Source organism: Vicugna pacos, chromosome 23 (assembly GCF_048564905.1).
Source record: "Vicugna pacos chromosome 23, VicPac4, whole genome shotgun sequence".
Taxonomy (NCBI): Eukaryota; Metazoa; Chordata; class Mammalia; order Artiodactyla; family Camelidae; genus Vicugna; species Vicugna pacos.
In genome coordinates this window covers 36774424-36779564 of record NC_133009.1, presented here as the reverse complement: position 1 = coordinate 36779564, position 5141 = coordinate 36774424, and the positions used below count along the sequence as shown (strand labels likewise).

General features: G+C 52.8%; 1 long non-coding RNA gene across 1 annotated transcript; it reads right to left on the bottom strand.

Moving 5' to 3' along the window:
- Positions 1-278: 278 nt before the first annotated feature.
- On the bottom strand, positions 279-3169 carry LOC140688646 (uncharacterized). The gene is made up of 2 exons (XR_012063361.1): positions 3022-3169; positions 279-844 (listed from the first exon to the last, which is right to left on the bottom strand). It is a non-coding gene; the product is annotated as an uncharacterized lncRNA (long non-coding RNA).
- Between the last annotated feature and the right edge of the window lie 1972 nt (positions 3170-5141).

The window sequence follows — 5141 nt, the reverse complement described above, 5'->3', positions numbered from 1 at the left end:
GCAGGCGTGAGCCGTGCCAAGGGCGGGGGTGGGGGGGCATTTGAGGCAGAGGGACGAGCTTGTGCAAATGCCCTGGGGCATAACAGGTCAGCGTGTCTGAAACGGAGTGTGGGGGGAACTGGGCAGGAGATAAGGGCACAGAAGGAGGAGGGACCGAATTGGGTGGGGCTGAGAGGCCATGCTAAGAAAGTTCAATTATATGATGGGTGGTCCTGATCTGGTTTTAAAACAAGCAGTCCAAACCAACTAGTAATATTCACTCTTAGTCTCTTTTCCCCTTTGCCTGTTATCTTGAAGCTTTATTTGGATTGGGTGCATCAAGCCACTTTCTCATTTTAGAACAATTTGAGTGCATAAATATTTGACAGCCGTTAGGGAAAAAAATGGGTGTTTTCCTCTTTGCTTCTAGGTATTGGGTTGTTCGACATTAAAAACCTTTCATGGATGATTGTTGCAGGAGGGCATAGCACTGGCAGTCTAGTTTTAATAACTACATTCATGTATACATTCTGGCAAAAGATCAGGGACTTTGGTCCACTGGGAGATCCTAGAATGATGGAGCCAGAAGAGTCATTTTGAGACTCTCGAGTCCCACCTTACCATTTTGCAGATGAGGATATTCGTGGCATCCAGGGCTTAAGTTACATGTCGGTGACTGTTCCACAGAGGCTGAGTGGGGGCTGGGTCCAGCTGTCTAAGTCCCGGGAAACTGAGCTCGTGTCATACTGGATCCCCGCCTTCTCTGTCCTCTTCCTGCATCCGCGGTGATTCTCAGTCCTTAGGTCTCTCCTGATGACATGTTATAGGCACGTGATCATGCTGATGAGGCCAGTTTATCAGTTAGCTGCCCAGGGAGAGATAGGGAACAGACCGCGCCTTTGTTTACTCAACGCCTGTTTACCGAGTGCTACCACGTGTCCTGTATTGCACCAGACACGGGACACGGCAGAGGATGCCGTGGATGAGACCCCGCACTGGCATGGGAACGTCGGTCCAGGTAACGGAAGCAAGGTAGCAGCACTTGGAGATCATTTTTGCTCCATAAATGAGCTGTAAGTTATTGGACTGTCAACACACGCTTCACCCCTAAGGTGTCCCGCACTGCAGGTTGTTAGGTGTTTGATACAGGGTTTCCTGTGTGGCACAACCATCTCTCCTTTCATCACCTAGTATACAGTTTCGTTCCTCGACTAAAATTATAGGAAGGTGTTTGTCCACGAGTCCCTAAGACCTGGAAACAGAATGTCCTTTAGGGCTCTTGTCAGGGGTCAGGTGGAGTCCCCGCTGACTGCAGAGAACACCTGTGACATCAGGGGACAGTGGCCGGCAGGTGGAAGATTTGACAGCCGATCACAGGCAGCAGGCTGGAGGCAAAGGACCCGGCAGGAAGGGCGAGTGGGACAGAAGCCTGGCCGCCAGGTGCGGGACTGTAGCCCCTGCGCTCGGCTTTCAGGGCGGGAGGCCCACCACCTGGGGCATTTCGGAAAGGAAGATGTCAGGACATTGAGAGGGGACCCATGGCAGAGGCTCAAGGTAGGGCAGGATGGCAGGGTTACTGGAGCCGAGTCACAAGGTGACACCCGGTAGAGAGAACCCAGAAAGAGCCAGGTGCTCAAAGCTGAATTCAAAGCTCAGAGGGAAACTCCAGGTAAGCTCCTCTTATGCTGATCAAGACTTGGCGGCCCTATTTTCCAGCCTAAGGACCAGGAGCTGCCTACAGATCCGTTTAAGGGGTTCTAGGTGCGGGGAACAGGGAAGAAGGACTATCTGGAGGCAAAGAGCCAGCAAGTGGATTGACACTTTCTTTCAGAAGTGGCTTTCACACTTGTGCACATCAGAATCACCTGAAAAGATCACTGAAACACGACTGCTGGCCCCACGTCCCCATCCCTCCTGGAGGCTCCGATTTGGTAGGTCTAGGCTGGGGCCAGCTAGAGTGAATATAATGGGTTCCCAAGTAAAGCTGATGATGTAGGTCGGGGACCACACTTTGAATAGTCCTGTCTTGTAACATCAAAGATGCTTAAAGCGACATACGGAGGTGGTTAGGACCGTCGAATGGTACCTGCTTCCAGTAGGTTTCTTCCAGGAAGAAGCAGGAAGCTCAGGGAACCTGCTTCCTTTCAGTTCCTCCGAGTGTGTAGTGAACATTTAAACTCTGTGGCAGTAACTTTCAAAAACTACGTTTCCCCCCACTAATACAAGTGTTCAATTTGATATGTATCGATTTGCTGAAAAAAATGGATAGTCTTTAAAAGTGAAAGCAAGGTTAAGTACTTGCCGCCTGTTACATCCTCGGGCAAATGACTCCTGGGTGAGGTCAGGGCTGCCCCCGCTTGGCTCATCACTGTGCCCCTGGCACACGCTGCCGGGGCCTGCCAGGGAGGCGGGGGGCATTTGTTAAGTGAGCCAGTAAATAAATTTAGTATGCCTATAATTTTATTTTTATTTTTAAAGAGAGATGTTCATGTTTTAATGGAGAAAATATTGGCATATGTCTGACTATAATGCCGTGTCATGAAGAGAATTTCTTGAAATTTGTGTGTGTGTGTGTGCCTATAATAATTTCTACTGTATTAACTTTTCTTCTGTGGCCGCCTTAAAATTAGAATGTGAAGTAGTTGACACGAAGGGGGGAGGTGGGGGCACCAGCAGATGGCACATAAGGAGTGCGTGCGGGGTGGGGGGTCTGCATAGGGGGTATCAGCCCTCCCTCCCCTCGGCCCCCGTCCGCTGCCCAGCGTTTGTCCACAGCGCCAGGGGTGACGTGACGGGGCCGGCCCCCCGCCGCCCCGCGCCGCCCCGGGCCACCCTGCCTTGCCTCCCTGGTCCTCCCAGCAGGACCCGCACAGCTGCCCCAGATCAGGCCTGCAGGCGGGCGGCAGTTCCCCGCCCTCGGCCTCCCCGGCTCTAACCAGAAGTAAAACTGCCGTGCTCCTAAAAGGAACTGTAAGAACAAGCTGATACCAGCAACGTTTAACGTGTAAATAATTCAGAGCTGCCAGATTTTGTTCGAACCACCGGCGCCCCATTTTCCTCGTCTCTTGCTTCGCTTTCAAGTTGCTCTTTTCGTCCCACCTGGAATCACGGAGGACGATCGTTTCCACCTCCCCACCCTCCTAAAAAAGCGCGAAATCTTGGATTCAGACCGCCTCCCGTGGAAGCGCGGCACCCGGCACCCGCGGCAGGAGCAGCGGCGGCCGGGGCGCTGGCGGTCACCTGGCCGAGGCGGGGGCTGCTGGCCGCGCTCAGCACTGCGCGCCGGCGCCTGGAAACGCCGTGGCCGCGCGCTTCGCACACGTCAGGGGAGGGGCTCAGATGGAACCGGCGCTGGGAGCGAGGGAAGCCATTTGCGCCCCAGCTTCAGCGATGCTCTGCTCCCACCCCCACCCGCGGGGACTGCAGAGTGACCGCAGGCGGCCAGCGCGTCGCTGGAGGAGGACGGCGTCTCCTGTTCTGAGCTCCGCTACGCCGCACGCGGTCATAAGGGCGCGCGCTCCCTCCACGCAAACAGGCGGCTGGGCGGCCTCTGTAAAACTCATCCTCCCAGCAGCCCGGGCTGAGCCAGGAGGAGCAGGGCTTCGGGGGCCCAGCCCGGACACCGGCCCCCGAAAGAGCTAAGGGCATCTCTGGGGCCCCCACTTCCTCGGCGTAGGATGGGGACGGTGGTCCTCGTCCCGCCTCTCTGCGGGGGGCAGTGGAGACGCAGCCCCCGAGGGTCGGGGGCTCACGTCCCGGAATGTGCAGGGAAAAGTGTTTTCATGTCTGAGGTAAACGTGAGTTTTTTTATTTGAAGAGTATTTGTGGGCGGAAGGAGCATGATCATGCGGAGGTGCCCCGCGTGCAGAAGACGGCCTGCGGCTCCTCCGGAGGAGGATGGACCCCGGTTTCGAGAGGAGGATGCGCTCAGGCACGCAGGGCCGTAGAAGGACGGTGGTGGCTGTTGTTGGCCGAGCATCTTCTTTGGGCCAGGCGCTGAGATGAGGGGTGTCCACGCAGCCTTGCTAAGTGGGAACAGTCGCTCCCACTACAAAGGAGGAAACTCTGGCGCTGGGAGTTCACAGTGACCTGCACCGCGCCCCGCGCCTTGTAACGGGCAGAGCCAGGACTCGCACGGAAGCCGGTGCTCTGACCTGGGCCCAGACGCTCCACACTTCCCCCTACGTTTCCTCCCCATCTCTCTCCTCTTCCTCTTCCTTTCCCTTGTCCATCCCCCAATTCTTTATTCTCCTCTGCACGCGCACGCACGCGCACACACACACACACACGAGTCCGTCCGTCCCACGGTTAAAATTCAGCACAGCGGGAGGAGGGAGGGTATCGGTCAGTGGTAGAGCGTGTGCTTTACCCGAGGTCCTGGGCTCAATCCCCAGTGCCTCCATTTAAAAAATTAAAATAAAAATTAAGCATAGCAAACAACGAGGTCTTCCTGTACAGCACAGGGAACTATATTCAATGGCCTGCAATAGGCGTTTATGCATTTTAAGACTTAGTATAATGGTGACTATGATATAGGATAAAAACAAGAGTGGAGAGCAGGTGTTCTAAAAATTGTTATTAAAGAAATGTACCAATAAATCCATTGTCATATTTCCCTACAATTCCTTTTATCATACGAGTTATTTTCTTAATATTAGTCAATAATGTAGACTATAAATCTTCTTCCTAAAAGAACGAGAGTCTAGTGTTTTTTTGTTTTGTTTTGTTTGTCTTGTCTGTTTGTTTGTTTGTTTGTTTTGGAGGGGGAGGTAATTAGGTCTAGCCATGTGCTCCCCCCGTAGTCTGGTGTCTTTAAAGTGTGTGTTACAGAGCCGGGTGGCAGATATGATTGAAGGGAGTCAGCATGGCTTTAGCTAATGTATTTCATCTGCAAAATGGGGGTGATAAGCCTTGTCCCCAGCTGACCTCAGAGAATCGTTATGTGAGTTAACTGAAAAGAGCCGTGCAGCATTCTATGAATGTAAAAGCGACGGTTATGTGCAATGTAATTAATATTCAGGGAGGTTTTTTTTGGCTTTTGATCTTTTGCTGGTAAAATTGTCATTACTTCAAATAAGCCATAAACACCTGTTTTTTGGCTCTGTGTTCAGTAAGTAAGTGTTTTCGTCTTTCTTGCACTTATAAACTTATGTAATTTTGCC